The following is a 19200-nucleotide window of genomic DNA, read 5'->3' on the forward strand; positions in this document are numbered from 1 at the left end:
TGCCTTCTTCCCAGCCAACCTCCCCTCACGCATTTTTTTTTTTTTAAATGAACGTCACTGGAGTATAATCTATAAACAGAAAGATGTGCCCGTTTTAAGCGTACGGTTAGTTTAGTGTTGGCAAACGTAAACGCTCATGTAACCGCTTCCATAATCAGGAAACACATTTCCACCACTTCCAGAGATTTCCTTGGAGCATCTTCCTCTGCACCCGTTTTTAAATATGAAGAGGCTGGTTAGAGGCAGCCAGCGATTCAGAGCCATCTGACAGGGTCTGTCAAGATGAAGCTGTGCAACGTGAGCCCCGGGCTGTACCAAGCCTTGCTATAGCAACATGTAAGGAAATACCATTGAAAACCATCCAGAAGGATGCATAGCAAACTTATGAGTCCCTCTGGGGCTAAAGGGAGGCCATCAGTGCCAGGGTGTACACCTGGGAAAAGCAGCAAAGGAGACTTTAAATTTAGAGCTACTCTCAAAAATTTTACAAGAAAAATATACGTGTTACCTGGTAAATTTGAAGTTAATTTTTAAAAATATTAAAATGACCATTGTCTCAAAAGTAATTTTGTGAACTGCACTGTTGGACTTTCCCCCCTCCTATTTAAAGTCATGACCACAGCAGGTGGGGGTCTGGAGAGATGATGTCTTTTGTTTTGACTTCTTAGGTGTACAGAAGGTAATGGGAATGAAAATATCTAGACCCTGTTTCAGTAGTATTCTCTGCTTCCAGCTAAGGCCAGAATCCACAGTTTCCACTTTCCAGACAGGAAACCTCGTGATACATAGCTCTTTCATCCCAAGTACCAAAACTACACCCTGAGGCTAAATTCAACCCACTTTGTTGTCCAGCTAGTGTGGACACACTGCCTTCAGAAAAGGGAGAATCTCTCTGGCCCGTTTTGCTAGCCCTGTTTTTGCCACATATGTAAAGGAGACTCTTGAATTACTGGTTTCCAGTTGAGATTAAAGAAAGAACCTGAGTTTTTTTCCCCCTGAAATATGTACTTTGGGACTCCTGGCTGGTTCAGTCGATGTAGCATCTGACTCTTGATCTCAACTCAGGTCATGATCTCAGGTTCCTGGATTTGAGCCCCACATTGGACTCCATGCTCAGCAGGGAGCCTGCTTGAGTATTCTCTCTGCCTTCCCTCTGCCTCTGCTCCCCTCAAATAAATAAACCAATCTTTAAAAATATACGCATATATACCCACGCACACATACCCTATTTATTTATATATTTATATAGGATATCTATTATATATCTATTTATGTATTTTATATATATTATATATCACTTATATGCTATCTATACCGTAAAGCAGTGAGAAGGAGGTGATTAAAGAAAAGTTTTGTGGTGAGAAGTGTGCTTCTGGACCACTAATTTTTCTTATTTGTATTCCCAAACACAACTTCATCTTTTAAACCAAGCTGTGCTGATGGGGAGCTTACATAGATGCTTCCTGTAAGCTTGACCAAGCTTGGTGGGGACACAAAGGGAAATCTTATCTCCAAAAAGGCACCCAACTAAACGCAGCCCCTGATTAACTCTGCAGCCAAAGGAGGGCCAGGAGAGAGAGTGACAGGGCTCACTCAAGGGTCCCCTGGCTGCAGAGGCTATGAGCTGAATCATTTGGAACTGTTCCTCATTCCCTTCTTCCTGCTCTTCTGGACCCCACAGGCCCACCATCTCAACTAGATGACTCTGGCTAGCAATAACTTCTTTGGGGACAGGCTTTGATCCCTGGGGTGGCTCACCAGGCCTTCTCCTCCAGTTGGGAAGTATACTTCCAGCACTAGGTGAAGAGAAGAATGACCCTAGCAAACTACAATTGGTCTTCTCACTACAGAATCCTCAGGGCTGGGCAGGAAGTCTGACATACCACGAGCCCAGTGTGGTGATAAATAAACCCTATGGAAAAGAGGGGACTTTTTTTTTTTTTTAAGATTTTATTTATTTACTTGACAGACAGAGATCACAAGTAGGCAGAGAGAAAGGCAGAGAGAGAGGGGGGGAAGCAGGCTCCCTGCTGAGCAGAGAGCCCGATGCGGGGCTCGATCCCAGACCCTGAGATCATGACCTGAGCCAAAGGCAGAGGCTTAACCCACTGAGCCACCCAGGTGCCCCGAAAAGAGGGGACTTTAACCTTGTTTAAGTAAAATATTGTGGAGCAAAGAATAGTTATATTGGTTGATGAAAAGGCTGCCATATCTATTTCTCTCATACCATTTTTTTGCCCCTCCTCGGAAGATTTAGAACAATAAAAATCAATTAATATACATGGCCACATAACACATGTGCAGGAAACTTCTGTGTTTTCTTCTATACATGCTAGGCAAAGGGAGAGAAAGAGACTGATTGATTTTTAATGACGAGTAACTGTTTAAACAGTGCTGGGGTGGGGGGAAAAGGCATAAGCCCCAAGATGAGTGAGTGTGAAAGGGAAGGTGGGAATCTGGAGTTTTTCTGGGTGGTCTGATGCTTCCAAGCTTTCATAGCATGAACATCTCCTACCATAAATAGGGTTCTGGTGTCTAAAGATACATAGTTTTGGTACAATAAGGCCTGTAAACTGAAGCTGGCAATTTGGGGTATAACAGCCATGTATGTGGTCCTTGAGACATTTCAAGGATTTCAAGGGCATTTTTGACCCCATGCATTTTCTAACTTGTACCCTGACTTTGGAACCTCTGCCGGGTATCATGCACTGCTCCAATGTTAGCAGATTCAGGGTTTGGATATTCTGCCTGGATTCCAACCAGAGGTATCTGTGACCAAAGACTTGGTCAGGAAGCAAGCTGCTCTGCACGAGGGTTCCCAAGCACCCCCCTGAGGCTGGTGTCACAATTGAGGGAAGCCAGTCCAACTCTGCAGTGCTGCCCAGCTGAGCAGGCCCCTGGAGCCCAGCATTCCCCATCCTGCCTGTGTGTGTGTGTTTATGAGCTTAGGAACAACACTGCCCTCACAGTTAGCTTCACTCAAAGCAATGGCACAAAGTGCCTTTCAGAGCTTGCCTTCAGCACAACCCATTATAATCCTATAAAATGCTTCACAGCCGGGCAGTGTTCCTTGCTAGCCAGAAGCCTGCAGACTGGAATAAAGAAGCCTGTTCTGCGTTTCTAGGAATGGTGCCAAAAGCTGGGCCTGCATTCTCGCCTGGGCAGAGTGGGGCTCATTTGTGCTGCTGGAGGAGTGGTGGGCCTCCACATGCAAGCCTACCACTGGTTATAAGCTCCTTTCAGAAGAGCAGACAGCCAGACATCAATCAACTCCTCAAATCCCACTGCTATGGCAGTGAGCAGAACAGGCCCAGCATGAGGCGAAAACTTCAGAAGTTAAAGTGGCTGTGGCAATCTTTACAGCCAGCAGGATGATGCCTTGTTCTGTTAGCATTATACTTCACATCAGAGTTAGTGGGTTCTTTTTTCTTTTTTTTTTTTTTAAGATTTTATTTATTTATTTGACAGACAGAGATCACAAGTAGGCAGAGAGGCAGGCAGAGAGAGAGAGAGAGAGAGAGGAGGAAGCAGGCTCCCCGCTGAGCAGAGAGCCCGATGTGGGGCTCAATCCCAGGACCCTGAAATCATGACCTGAGCCGAAGGCCGAGGTTTAACCCACTGAGTCACCCAGGTTCCCCGGTTCTTTTTTTCTTAAAGGCCGATTCATTTGTCCATCCATCCGTCTGTCCATCCATCCACCCACCCATGAATGAAAGAGTGTTTACTACAGAGCAGGTGCTCATTTAGTTACATTTCTCCCCTTTCTTCCCTTCCTATTCCTGAACCTCTATGCCAGAAAGGTGTGTAACACATCTGCTCAAGAAATACGGTTGACTTTAAAATACAGCCTTTCAACTAGAACCTCAGCAGTGAGGTGCACGTTTGCAGAAGGAGCTCAGGTGACAGCAGCCAATCCCCTAAAGCCCAGCCTTCAAGCACGTGCACCTCCATCTGCTCCCCTGGCATCTGGAGCTATCCCTTCTACCCCTGCTAATCTCACACAGTCGTGTAGGTACATGCTGGATACACATGTGTACCAACACCTCTCCCCTCCACTTCCATTTGGGCAACATTCCCAGTTAATGACCAAGCTCCTGCTCCGCTCTGCCACTTCAGTTTCAATGGGAGAGGGGAGTCAAAATCCTGAAAAAGTTCTGGCAGTGAATTCTGTGGTTTCCTGCAGATGGGTAAAAATGGCACAAACGAAACACTGATAATATCTAAAATCATACCAGTGCTAATACTCTCCCCCTGCCTGGGGTTATGTCCACTGGCTCCAGGCTAGATTTATGAAAATATATCCCTGGATATTCTAAAGTTGGAAGGCTTCATTCATGCATTCATTTAAAGATCTAATTTTTTTTTAAAACAAGTTTGAAAAACTGGTTAAGTGATAGACTCTTTCTCTTTCTCCCAGGTTCCAGCTAATCCTGTGGATTGCTAGCTACAATACAAAAATAATCAAGACTTTATGTTTAAAAAAAAAAAAGAAGAATATTGGGGCACCTGGGTGGCTCAGTGGGTTAAAGCCTCTGACTTCGGCTCATGATCCTAGGTCGTGATCCTAGGATCCTGGGTGGAGACCACGTGGGCTCTCTGCTCAGTAGGGAGCCTGCTTCCTCCTCGCTCTCTGCCTACTTGTGATCTCTGTCTGTCACATAAATAAAGAAAATCTTTAAAAAAATGAATATTTGTTTTGCCCTGATACACCACATACAGGTACATTTCCTAGTCTCTAGTTCATTACAGCAGTGATTCTCAACTGGGGCAACTTTGTCCCCCCACCCTGACCTTCCTGTGATATTTGGCAATGTCTGGATACATTTTTGATTGTCACTGGGGGACGGTCCTAGTGGATCTAATGGATAGAGGCCCAGGATACTGGCAGACATCCTATAAGGAACAGGGACAGCCATACAACAAAGAATTAACAGGTTCAAAAAACCAATTAATGGTGCTGTTGAGAAACCCTGCATTAAACAGAGAGTAGAGCTAAAATACAACATCAGAGCCAGGATAATCTATTGGTTTAATCTGATAATTTAACAGATAATCTGTTGACCTCAAGGATATTCTTGCTTCAGACCTTAACCATTGATAAATGTCAAATGTCAATCTGGGCATGGTGCGGGAAAGAAAAAAAAAAATGCTTCAGTGTGCCAGGTAGCCTCAGAATTATTGACATGTCTAGAATCTTTCCCTGTTGTCCAAATCTGGCCCTTCACAGAATAACAGATTTCATAAAACACAAAAGGACAAGAGAACAAAAAGTATGGGAATAAAGGGCAGGGGACAGAAAACTGTTTTAGACTCTTCAGATAGGAAAATGCACTTCAAAAGACCAGTGAAAATGAAAGTTTCAACAAAAGGTAATATTTAAGAAGAAATCGGGGAGGAGGAAGAAATGGTTCAAAGCTTGGTCTTTCCCAGGAAAACCTTTTTCACCCTATTTAATTGTTTTGGGGGGCAGAAATTCAAACTCAGTGATGAAATAAAAACCCCAGAGGATTTGATTTACTGTCTTTCTGATATATGGTATATTTGGCCACACAGTTTGTATGACTAGAAACCTGTCTTCACTCAAGATTTTGCAATAAGAATCCTGACTTTCTCCAATTTGAGCTGATTACTATCAGCAGGCTTGTTTTGCTTATAGAATATAAGCCAGCCTTTACTTTCTGTATACTACCAGAAGGTCTTTGAACTTTATGGATAATCTGCATTTGTTTGAGAGTATTTCATATTTTTTGAACAAGAATTCAATAAATTACACTCTAAAAATATTTGTTTCCCTCAGACTACAGTTACTGTTACATTATATAGATTTTCTACACTAATCATTGCATGGAGGAATTAAAAAATCTAAAATATGTAAATTCTAGCTTTGGATAGGAGTGTTTTCTCTTTCTTCAACTACCAACTCAGCAATCAAATATTCCCTCAAACCTAAGATGCTGAAGACTGTAATATGTATTATTATTTTATGTATTACCAAGAAAGAAAAAATTGTTGTCAATTGAAATATAACATGTGATCAATTATGAGCTATATCCCAATTCTAGAAAAAATAAAATGTGGGAGAAATGTGCATTTCAATGATAGGGATATTCCTATCATCTGGGTGGGATTTGAAAACCTACATATTTATAGAAACATGACCTCTGGGAATTCAAGAGACCACCTGTAGAGAAACCAGCTGAGAAGCTTATCAAATCCATACCTGTGGGCCCACTTTGAGTCTGCTGAATTGGACTCTAGGAATTTGAGTTTTTGATAAACACCCTCAGAGAAGAGTTGTGATAACTCTTCTTGTTAGAGTTGTTAGAGTTATCAGCCAGTCCCAGAATGAACCTGCCCACTTCTCCCATTCCAGGAATATTCTGAACCACTGAGTCTCGGGCCAGGCTAATTGGGTAATTAGCCCAATGGTTATAGCATCAAAATCCAGAGTGGGCATGGAGAGCTGCTTATTTGCTCATGCAGTACTGAGGAGCTATTATACGCTGGAGAGCCTGCTCTGTACGTACAGGTGCATCAGGGATACAAGGAAAAATATGCAGGTTCATACTCCAAGTAAACTACCAACTAAACCACCCACCAGGAGACATGTTCTGGCTCTTAGAACTTGATTTACAATCTGGTATCCAGAGTTTCGATTAAAAACATGCTTATCTCCATAGCCAGGGGACATGACTGCATTTAAGTTTTTAAAAAATTAGCTGTAGCCGTAGAGAATGGGAGGAAGGCAGTTGGCTTGAGATGTTTACTTGAAAAAGATCTGGGGCTGGGGTGGGGGGTGGTGCCGGGAGGGGAGTGGTGTGTATAGAAGACCTTAATTAAAGAATGAGTTCAATGAGCAGAAGCAGACCTGGGGACTCCTAGGAAGCATGTGTCTCACTCATGTGGTGGGAACAGAAGTTGGCTGGTGTGTGCTAGAGGGCAGCCCGTGAGCCAAAAGTGTTCCTCATTATCATGGGCCTCTGACAACACTACAGAGGGGACAGACGGTGTAGGTTCACTGGGTGCTTTGGTTAAGTGGGAGGTGAGTTCCGCTCTGTTTGAATTTTTTCCACCTCACATCCAAAACCAAGCTCAGCAACTCAGGTCTCCTGGGCTCACTGTTCTCACTGAAACTAAAGCCTTGGAAACAGAAGGCTGAACACAAGTCCAGGCTTCTAGTCTACCATCCTTTATTGCTGCATGATCATTTAGTTCTTTGGCATGACAAGAACAACTATCAAATGGCTTCCTACCAAATAATTCCTCTCACTTAAGGCTGTCCTTCATCCCCAGTCTAGGGGAACCATTGCTTTGTGTACCCCCAACCCTGAAGACCTCTCTTTCTCCAACACCCATCCAGCTTATAATGATGGATTTGAGGTGTCACCACCGCCTGACAGGGAGCTACAAAGGCACAGGCACCATGCTGATCTCACTCACCATAGGGGCTCCAGCTCCTTCTGTCATGCTGGCACATGGTAGAAGGATCCATATTGGCTAAATGAACATTAAATTGAAGTGGGACTAATCAAAGTACATGCCATGGAAGAGATGAATCCAGAAAAGAAAGTTTGTAATAGGAACACGGCGTATTTAGAGTTTCTGTGATGGTGGCACCTGAGTGGCTCAGTTGGTTAAGTGTCTGCTTTTGGCTCAGGTCATGATCCCAGCGTGCTGGGATCAAGCCCCACTTCAGGCTCCCTGCTCTGCAGGGAGTCTGCTTCTCCCTCTCCCTCTGTCTCCTCCCCTCTGCTCATGCTATCTGTCTCTGTCTCTGTGTCTCTTAAATAGATAAATAAAAATCTTAAAAAAAATTTTTTTGGGGGTAGATATGCTTCTTGAAGAATCCAAAAGGCATCAAAACAACTTTGAGAGAAGTGTTCCTGCAGTATGAGGCTATGAGGCCCTTTGGACTATTACTAACAGCTATCAGTTCCCTCCAGCTTTTTACACAGACCTGGCAATTTACACTAATTTTTGGAACCGGGTGGACTTGCCAGGGAGCCCAAAATCAGTGACAAAAGGTATCAACGAGGCTGTTTTCAGAGATGCCTTGTAAGATGCTCATCATCCTTTTCTTGCCCTCCAGAGGCACTTTCTTCCTTTTCCTTCTTTAGGTTTTTGATTCCAGGTTGAACTCCCTATATATATATTTTCTTTCCAACTTGCCACACTCATACCTCATGGCTTTTTATATTGCAACTTTGTTCTCTTGAGTTGGGCCTCTCATGAGGGCTGACTTCGAGGTGGGGGGGGAGGTTTTTCCTGGTGTTTCTACAAGATTAAACATGGTGCTAATCTCAAGTTCTCAGGCTGACGTGAAAGTACGGACTCAAGGACTTTTTAATCCAAGAAAGCCAATGGGAGAAGAAGGAGATTTCTCTACTGGCTGCTCCTTCAAGGGAGGGTGCCACTCTCCCCGACTGGGCATCCTCACCTGGAGTCTTACAAGAGATGCTTTGAGAGCTCATTCTAGTTTAGACACAGTACATGAGAAACAAAATTCATCTGTCAGGGTGTGGGAGGAAGGAAGGGAGGAAGGTAAGAGAGAATTAAAATTGTAAAGCTAACATCACGTGGCTTCCTCCTTGAACTTTAATAACCCAGCACTGTCTGTAGGCTCAGAAAAACCAAATGCAGTGGGTAGGTACAAGGATTGCTCTGGTGCCAGGAAAATGCAAGAAGACATAACGTTTACAAGGTACGCAATGAAGAAACACCCTGCGGGAACAAAACTACTTCTAACATCTCTGAAGTTGGCAGCCAGGTGCCTGAAACATCGGCCCTGCATCCAAAATGCACAATAACATAGGACCACCTTCTTCAAGATGAGGTCATTTTTCAGAGGAGACAATGGCTGGATGGGCTGGGTTTCTATGATTGAGGGAAAGGGGGGAATTTGATCAGTTATTTTCTTTGTCACAGCAATACCCATTTCAATGCATGTGAAAGATTTTCCACAAGTTGAGCAAATTTTCCAGAAGTTTTTCAAGGGAGAACTTTCTGCAGACTACCTTGGCTTCTGAAAGGGGTATCTTTCTCTCTGAGCTGGGAGGGATCTTACTCTGTCCCATGCTATTATCAAGAAGACCTAAAACTACAACTCTTCTTTCAGATTCTGCTGTTATAAAATGTGGTTTGGGGTGTCTTGTTACACTTTACCCCCAGAAGTGTTAAAGGAAGTGCCTGTCACCAACACTCAAAAATAAAAATGAAAATGATGCTGGCCAGGCTCAAAAACCAAAGGGATCAGCATTTTGCTTCAGTTTCCTGTTCATAAAAACTTTATAAAAACAACCCACCCATTAAAGAAAAAAAGTCCACAACAATAGCTCATTATTCTTTTCCTAAACCTTGCCTCATGCCACTCCGAAATTAGGTGCCATCATGTTTCCTGAGTTATGGGCTCCAAACACCACATCCCTTTCCTCCCTTCCTTGCCCCCACCCCACCTGGCATCACTCCTGAATTTAGACACTTCAGTTTATGAGCTCAGCAGGGAGAGGCCAGCGCCCTCCCTCCTACCTGTCCAGAGGAGGCCAAGCATCCGTACCAGCTGGAAGCGGGAGTAATGGAGCCTTCCAAATTAATTACCATCCCCTAAAGGAACTTTTAATAGGAAAGGTACACAATTACAAAGTGAAGAAAAAAAAAAAAGAAAGACACCTACAGACTGTGCTAGTAAACTGAAAACTAATTGTATAATGTGTTAATTTTTGAAGAATACAAAGTTTCCCTTCTTCCCTGGTGCTATAGTACAACTTTATGGAATACTGAACCCCTCATCCTTCAGTTCCTGGTAGAACATAAGGAAAATGTAGGCTCTGAAATAAGAAGCCTAGATGCAAGCAGCAAGTTTTCCACTTGCTAACTTTTGGATAATTTACTTAACCATGCCAAACCTCTGTGTAATCATCTATAAAATGAGGCTACAAGAGCCGTAAGGCTTTGATGAGATAAAATATATGAATAGTTTAATGAGCTAATACGTATGTCAGTGTTCTAGGCACAAGGTAAGCACATAATCCAAACTGATAGTAACCTTTTCTACTGGGTTTTTTCTCAATGAATTAGAAAGGAAAAGACTGGGGGGCACCTGGGTGGCTCAGTTGGTTAAATGTTTGCCTTCAACTCAGGTCATGATCTTGGGCTCCCTGTTCAGTGGGCAGTCTGCTTCCCCCTCTCCATCTGCATCTCCCCTGGCTTGTTCTCTCTCTCTCATAAACAAATATTTTTTTTAAGGAAAAGATGGGAGCTGGGGATCTTTTCCACCCTTCTTGCTTCTAGAGAGGTTAATAATTCTTTAAATCCATGATTTCAAATACTTACTCAACCATTGTGCATATATAAAAAGCAGTGGCACAGGAAAAAGCAAACTGACCTACATTTGAAGATGGAGGGTCCGATCCTGGTTCTACCTCTAAATTTGCTGTGTGACCTTGGACAAGTCAACTAAACTCACTAAGGCCCAGGTTCTTGAACTGTAAAATAAGGTGATTTAAACACAGTTGCTTACCTTCTCTGACTCTATCACATCCCAAAGACTGAAGTATCTATGAAGTACTGCCTGGTTTGGGGTTATTTTATTTCAGGAAAGAAAATAAAACCAATATTATCACCTCGTGACGAAAGCATCCTTATGTAAAATCAGCATGTTTGCTGGAGGCAGCCCACATTTTGGGTAGTTCTGCGCAGTAACATTTTACACGGGTTCATCAGAAAATTCAACTTGATGTTCTCATTTGCCAGGAAATGCAACGAGGAATACAGACTCCTTTAATATCAAATGGCCAAGAAAGCAAGTTCTAAACAGCGGTAAAATCAACCATGAGCAAAACAAACAAACAAACAAACAAACACCGAGGGGTGCCTGGGTGGCTCAGTGGGTTAAGCCTCTGCCTTGGCTCAGGTCATGATCCCAGAGTCCTTGGATCCAGCCCCGCATTGGGGCCAGCCCCAGTGGGGAGCCTGCTTCCCCCTCTCTCTCTGCCTGCCTCTCTGCCTACTTGTGATTTCTCTCTCTCTGTGTCAAATAACTAAATAAAATCTTTAAAAAACAAAATAAAACACTGAAAGGGAAATGTAGCTACATTATACATGGGATGGAACAGGCCTGAAATATACCACCGTTACTTAAAAATAGGTACTGGGCCACATGGCGCTTGTGTTATCTGTATGACAACATTTGGTTCCTACTGTGTCCTCTTCCTACAGGCCTGCTATGACGAGGAGAGCTGTCTGTTCCTTCAGTCACCAAGTCTTCTGCCTTGTGGATTTTCCCCCCACTCCTAACTTCCTTTCTGCCCTTCGGGTAAGGCTGCTTACGTCCAAGTGGAAGGACGGCAGCCAGTTCTGTTCTCGATGCAACACACAGATGGCTGTTGGCATGTGGTGCTCAGCACCAGGAACTTCAGGGCTGAGGGCTCTGTGGACTCGAGGCCAAGATTCTGATGCAAAATCCTGGTGCTGAGGTCACACACTTATAAAAATCAAAACTAAAGAGAAAGAAAGATTTGCTGTGGTGAATTGTCAACAGTGCTCTGTAAATAAATGGAACTAGACTTACTGAATAAATCATAAGCTTCATTATTCTCTAACATCTGTGTCTCCGACTTGATGGTAAGCTTCATAGGGACAAAACACTTGATTCTTTTATTCAGGGTTCTAGCCCCAGTGCTGAAAGATACCTGGCAAGTCCCAGGAACTCAACAAATGATGACCTTAGCTGAGGCCCACTCAGAGTTTGCTCTCTGCCAGGCACCGTGTTTGACTGTACATGACATATGTCAGGTGTTCCTCACAACAATCCAATGAGGTAGGTCCTTCTATAAAGGGAGAAACTGAGGTACAGGGAGTTCAACTTGCCCAAAGTCACAGAGCTGGTAAATGGCAGAGCCGAGATTCAAATGCAAGTACTTCGCTTCCAGAACCTTCAGCTCCCATCACGAAATGGAACATTATTTTCAGACTATTTGCAACATAGCCGGTGTCCTGATATCAGAGACTATGATGTAAAGCGTCAAGGATTCAAGCCTACATGATATGATTTAAAGAACATCAAACAAGACTCAGGAAACCTAGGTTCAAATCTCAGCCCTGGACGCCTACCCCGACTTTGGTCAAGTCCTGGGACTTCTTTGCTCACCAGTTTCTCCTGCTGGTCAAAAAGGTGTTGGATGGCCACTCAGGTCCCTGAGTTGTAAGTTGACAGTTGTAAATCCCAAGTGCTAGAGTCCCCCCAGACATCATCTCCCATCCAGACAACTGCAGCTCACCTAAGTCATTCCTCCGTCTTCCAGTCTTCAACAATCTTCAACAATCACACAAGTTACTCAATCTTTCAGAGCCTCAGTGCCCTCATCTGCAATTAGGATAGAACAGCACCGACTTCAAAGGGTGCAGGTGAGGATTAGAGAGAAGCCAGATAAGAGGCTAACACATAGTAGTAATTTTATAAAGAGTAGCTAGGTTTATTATGGTCCCGAAAAGAGCTGGGAGATAAATCTGGAGGAGGAAAGAATCTCCTTAAAGCCCAGGAACCAACCAAACAATTGAAAAGACACCATTGAAACAAAGTGGTTTAAATAATTTCTAAGAGTAGAGTACATGTTTGCCACATCCTCAGATCAAAAATTCCTTATTGGATTCTCTTTCCAAAAAATGGAGTAATACAGACAGATGTGAGTTAACTTCAGATAGAACAAAAAGGAACCATTGTGATCTAGGGAGTTTACATGTGTGTGCTGAAACTCTAGAAAACTTACTTTAAGCCAGCCCCATGACAAGCCTGTGATAGGTATTATCCTACTGAGTCCTCACAACTTGCTGAAAAGGACACTTTCTCTGTTTTTTTTTTTGTTTTGTTTTTTTTTAAGATTTTGCTTATTTATTTGTCAGAGAGAGAGAGGGAGAGGGAGAGAGAGCGAGCACAGGCAGACAGAATGGCAGGCAGAGGCAGAGGGAGAAGCAGGCTCCCTGCTGAGCAAGGAGCCCGATGTGGGACTCGATCCCAGGATGCCAGGATCATGACCTGAGCCGAAGGCAGCTGCTTAACCAACTGAGCCACCCAGGCATCCCAGGGCACCTTCTCTGTTTTATGATGAGGGTGTAGAGGCTCAGAAAGGTTAAGTAACTTGCTCAAGGCCACACAGCTACTGAATATCCATAAGAGGACTTAGTCGGCTCAGCAGCAGCTGGTCTTAACAGCAGCTGCACGCCCTCCCCGAAGACTGAATGTTGGCGGCCTCAGTGCACCGCAAAGCCACAGAGCAGCAGTACTTGTCTACAACAGGCAGGTGGCTTTACAGGTAGCACATGTGTGTGGGCTCAAGCTGCCTTGGGTTTCAGTCCCCCTTGACCTACAGACTCCCAGCAGCTGTGGACAAATTATTTAACTTTCCTAGATCCTGTTCTGATCAAACTGAATGTACTGGATTAGAGTTTTCCAAACCAAGTCTTGTCCATTGAGATTTTACCTCCAGAAGGTTAGGGACAAAAGAGCCGAGATGTTGAGTGGTCCTCTGTCCCGATTTCCTGGCTGGGGGAAGGGGCGGCATACATTGTGAACAAACCCAGAACTGGATGACCCCTCAATTCCCTTGCATCTTGAAGATAATGAAATCCTGCTGAACGTTAGGTGACAAGGAAAGAGGAAGGATATCAGAGAGGGACTTAAGGGAATCATGGGGGGTAGGATGACAGGGGGTTCATTTGAAACTGTTTGCATAGCAACCACAATGAATACATTTAGCTTGTAAGCATACTCGGGGTGCTCTGGGGTGGCGGCGGGTGGAGGTTAAGGGGGAAGGGATGTTAAATCCTTCCTCTTGAAATGACCACTGTCGGGTGCCTGGGTGGCTCAGTGGGTTAAAGCCTCTGCCTTCGGCTCAGGTCATTATCCCAGGGTCCTGGGATCGAGCCCCATATCAGGCTCTCTGCTCAGCAGGGAGCCTGCTTCCTCCTCTCTCTCTGCCTTGCCTCTCTGCCTACTTGTGATCTCTGTCTGTCAAATAAATAAATAAAATCTTTAAAAAAAATAAAAATAATAAATAAATAAAAAAAGAAAGCACTCAGTTGGATGCTGGCAGACTTGAAATCAAAAGAAAAAAGACCTTGATCCAGTTGACAGAAATAGAGCTGCTACAGACGAATAAATATGCCAAAAAATGCTAACAATTTCTTTTCTTTGTTCCCAGCCACCCCGTCGATCATAAGCCATTTTCGATCTGCAGATGAGTTCTTGTCCATGTGAACGAGCACACCTCTTCCCGCAGGATAACCGCAGGTAAGCCTTCCCTCTGTCTCCATCCTAAGCTCTTGGAACCTGAACAAAGGTGAGCTGTCTGAGAGCTAAAGAATTCTTCTTGTTTTCATTTGTATCCTTGCCCAGGGCAGTGACAAATACTGTTTCATGAGTTTCCAGCTTAGCTTTAGAACTCAAAGGATAAAGAGCATCCACAAGAAAGATAAGAGAGTAAAGAAGGTAGGAGAACTAAAAAATTTAAGATATACATATATATAAAATATGTATTATATATATACATCATTCAACCAGTTGGAGATATATATATATATATATATATATATATATATATATATATATATATATATATAAAATTTACCTCAGTCAAACCTGTTGGGGTCTCCTTCTGGAGATACCAGGAGTCCCCATAACCCCGGGGCATTCCTTTTGTAGTTTTATTCTAAAAACAAGATTTCAGAGTAAGCTCAGGTCTTCTGACCCCCAGCTGACGTTCCCTCCATGAAGTCAGGTTGCTTCACGAGCCACGTCCCCGTGCCACAAACAAGGCTAGCACATAACAGGTGTTCCATAAATATTTGTTGAATAAATTAAAGAACAAAGGACAGAAAACATCTCAGAAGACAAGCAGGGAAGGCTGGCAACATGAGTGGATGGACTGGCTAATGCTGGAAAAGTCTTGTGTGCCTTTGAATTCAAGTCCAGAATAGCCATCACCCCCTTATCTTTCTCTGCCTTTTAAACATCACCAGTTACGAAAATCCTAGACCAAGGTTTTCTTCTCAGAAGCCCTCCCAGATCCAACCAGCTCGGAGGATTTCCAATGGCTCTCATTGCTACCGATCATTAACCACGTTCTGTCAGGTAGCAGCTTCTGAAATGACTTAACACTACAGCCATGTACCTTTTCTGATTACTTCTCTACCTAGAACTGGAGGGTAGGGCCTGTCCACACCTACCTCTGGATCTGTTTTTAGGACACTGAAACAAAGATAAGAATGACGTGCAGAGCAATGACTAACTACGACTGGAGTATTTTTAAGCTAATAGAATCACCTACTCCTATATCAAACTTCTTCCACCCAGTTGAATGATCAACAGAAGCTTTGTGTGGTTCTCCTACAGTCTGGGGAGTAATAATTGCCTTACACTCCACTCAGGGAAAGACTGTAAGGGGGCATTTCCCCTCGAAATACCCCGTTAAAATTAAGGATGGTGCTTATCAAACTTCCAGATCCACCTACCAGTTTGCTGAAAACATGAGGGAAAGAAAACTTGACAAAGCAAAAAAGCAATCACCGAAACAAGGACAGAAAACATTTCACAAGATCAATGACCTGGTTTCTCCAACCAATCAATAGCATGGGGGAAAACACAGGGAGGAGGCAATTTTACAGAGTAAAGTCATAAGAAACAAGTGAACCATGTTGGGATCCTGCTTCAAACAGAACCTCTTTAAGTCTCATGCTCTACTGACTGAGCCAACCAGTGCCTCTCCCCACCACACCCCGCTTTTTTGTCCCCAAAAGGATCTCTCTCAAGACAATTATCATATAATCTCTCTGATATGAGGAATTTGAGAGGCAGGGTGGGGAGTTGAGGGGGGGAAGGGAGGGAAAAAAAAATGAAACAAGATGGGATCGGGAGGGAGACAAACCATGAGACTCTAAATCTCACAAAACAGACAGTTGCTGGGGGATGAGTTGGGGAAGGAGAGGGTGGTGGGGTTATGGACATTGGGGAGGGTATTTGCTATGGTGAGTGCTGTGAATTGCATAAGACTGGTGATTCACAGACCTGAACCCCTGGGGATAATAATACACTTTATGTTAATTAAAAAAAAAAAAAGAAAAATTTTAAAAAGTTTTGTTTTTTGTTTTTGAGAGAGAGACAGAGCTTCATGCAGATGGAAGTAGCGGGGAGGGGCAAAGGGAGAGAGAAACTCTTAAGCAGACTCCACCCCTAGCACGGAGCCCAATACAGGGCTCCAACTGACAACCTTGAGAGCATGACCTGAACCGAAATCAAAAATCGGTACCTTGGGGCGCCTGGGTGGCTCAGTGGGTTAAAGCCTCTGCCTTCGGCTCAGGTCATGATCCCAGGGTCCTGGGATTGAGCCCCACATCAGGCTCTCTGCTCAGCAGAGAGCCTGCTTCCTCCTCTCTCTGCCTACTTGTGATCTCTGTCTGTCAAATAAATAAATAAAATCTTAAAAAAAAAAAAAAAAAGTCGGTACCTTAACTGGCCGAGCCACCCCAGCGCCCCACACAGAACCTCTCTGAGACAAATTAACAAGAACGCCCTCCCTCTCACCTAACGTTCAGTCCAAAGGCAAATCTGAATTGGGGATCTGACTTCGGATCGAATAATTAGATGATGCGAGGGAATTCTTGTTAGTCTTGTTAATTGTGACAAGCCGTGGGAGTTATAAAAAAAACATAAAACATCCTTATCAGGTAGAGACGTACGCTGAAGTTCTGGCGACTGAAATGATAGGATGCTGAAAACACACTGTGGCGAGACTGGGAAGAGGTTCACCATCGTGGATGCTGGATGCTGGGTGAGAGGAGGTGCTAATTACACTATTCTCTCTGCTTCTCTCATGTGGGCAGATCACCAGGCATCATGTCTAACATACTAAATTGTCCAACGTAGCAAATGATAGTTTCCAGGGCCGGTGAATGAAATGGCACACTCAGAATCGTTGAGGACGGTGAAAACTCTTAACACTGAGAAATATTAATATACGCCGAGAGCAACAGAAACGTGCGAATGTCTCGGCCCAATTTTCCTATGTGGGGGAGTTTACCAAATGAAAAATCATCCGAAAGGAAATATTTTCAGTGCCTTGTCAATTTGCTACTGATGAAGAAGAAACAATAAGACTTAGCTATTGAATGTGGAACATGCACTACATGCCAGGAACTATACGAAATGTTTTATATACATTCAACAACCCTTCGAGGGCAGTACTCTCATTCTCTGGGCAAGTCCCCAAATTGGCACAACTGAAAAGTGGCAGAGCAGGAAATCACATCGGGTTCGCTTCAGGGCCCACATTTTCCAGTCCTGTGCTAAGTTGCCTTGAAAGTCAAATGCTGGACAGCACGGGATGTTTAATTAAATGACAGGACATCCACGGTAAACAGTATACTACTGAAGCCTAGCAACATGAAAAATGCTACGTTAAAAAAAAGCAGTTGGAAAGCCATTTATCAGAGCACCTCTGCGGTATGTATGCATGCGCAGGAGAAAACACACACAATGAAAATCATGGTTGTGTCAACTATGGGTCATGTGGTTGCGTTCTTTTTATAGTGAAAAAAATTGCAGGGGCGATCATTGAACTGAGGTGGTGCGTCACAATGGCGGGTAGAACCAGGGCGTTTCTTTGGTAGTGGTGTTGCCATAAATATTGTAAATCATCAGTTTCTTCAAATCAGTTTTTCCTCCCTTCTTCTTTGGGAGCCTACCAAAACTAAAGGAAGAAATAGCCCTCTCCTCCCTCAAATATCTTTCCATTGACCTCTGCTAGGAATTCACCGACTTTGATCAGGAAGCGAGCATTATCCCATCATTTCCCCTTGCAGCAGATGCTGAGTAAAATGTTATAATATAAGATGGATGTCTTACACATACCACAAGAGGGGAGAAAAAAAAGACAGCTTAAATGGATCTATAAAGGACTGTTTTATGATCAAGGTTCCCTCTGAGTCTTGTGAAATCCTCTCACAGGTCGTTTGTTATTAACGTGACTGAGAAAAGCACCAGAAAGTAGGAGAGGAGGTTCTTCTTATCACCGCCCAGTCCAGGCACATCCTAAGTGCATCTAAGGGACTACTCATAGCCTCAAGATCCCTTGTCACACAGCTCAGCATCCTGGATTCACTCTCCTCCTCCCCCTCACCTCCCCTGGACAGACATATCTGACCAGCCCCCAGGGACAAGTTCCCTGTGAGATTATGTACAAGGAAATGCTCTGGAAACTATAAAACACTCTTACAGATGGGAGGTTATTCTGATTAAAAACCTGATATGTGCCCGTGTGTGTTTCTTCTGCCATAAATGAATTCCAGAGAGGTTTCTTGGGGAGGAGAAAGAACAACTAACTAGTTCCCAGGCTGTTTTATTGGCCAGAACCAGGGTTGCCATAAATAATCAACTTCTTATGACAAAGCTTCTGCAACTGCCAGGGGGATCATTATCACCTGAAAAAGGCACTAATCTGTGAGCCAAGCCACGTGACCATGTATGATTATCTGTGGTATTCGTCAGTACCTGTCACCGAGATAACAGCTTAATCTTGAGTGGAGGAGGCAAGCATATTTTAGAGAAAGGCCTGCAAGAGAATCCCCTTTAAAGAGCTAAACAAAGAGAAAAGATCTCAGGGAAAGAAGGAAAACAGAAGGAGCCAGACAGCCAGCTGGAAGAGAAGGCTGAGCGAAAGCCACTGACTGACCCTTCAGGGAGTTAGTGCAAATTTTGTGGGAGATTACCGAAAGCTACTGTTTCAAAGCCTCTGGACATCAGAGGAAGAAACACAAAGGAGAGTTTGCTCAACGGAGAGCTTTAAACAATTCAAGTTCAGACAAACAGAATTCCAGGAATTAGGAAGAGAGGAAATTGCAAGGTGCTTTGCAAACCGTGGCAAAGAAAAGGATGTTTAACTATTAAATGTCAGCGATAAAAAGAGTGATCTTGGGGCGCTGGAGTTTATTTTGGAGGGGGAGGGGTGAGGACAAGAAATAGTAAGTTAATTGTAATTGTAATAAGCAATGATTATATGACTGGGCTTTCCTGAGTTCTTCTTAGGGGCAGCACTGTGTACACTTCATCTCCATGACAGCCCTGTGAGTTCAGACCTACTGCTGACCCCATCACAGAGGAGGAACCTGGGGCTCAGACAGGCTCCACAACTTCTTTGGGGGGGTCACAGTAGC

General features: G+C 43.7%; 1 protein-coding gene across 6 annotated transcripts in view; it reads right to left on the minus strand.

The window, feature by feature from the left end:
* ARHGEF3 (Rho guanine nucleotide exchange factor 3) overlaps positions 1-19200 on the minus strand; it is a 315621-nt gene that overhangs the window by 72044 nt on the left and 224377 nt on the right. The window lies entirely within an intron of this gene.

Source organism: Mustela nigripes, chromosome 2 (genome assembly GCF_022355385.1).
Source record: "Mustela nigripes isolate SB6536 chromosome 2, MUSNIG.SB6536, whole genome shotgun sequence".
NCBI classification, from domain to species: Eukaryota; Metazoa; Chordata; class Mammalia; order Carnivora; family Mustelidae; genus Mustela; species Mustela nigripes.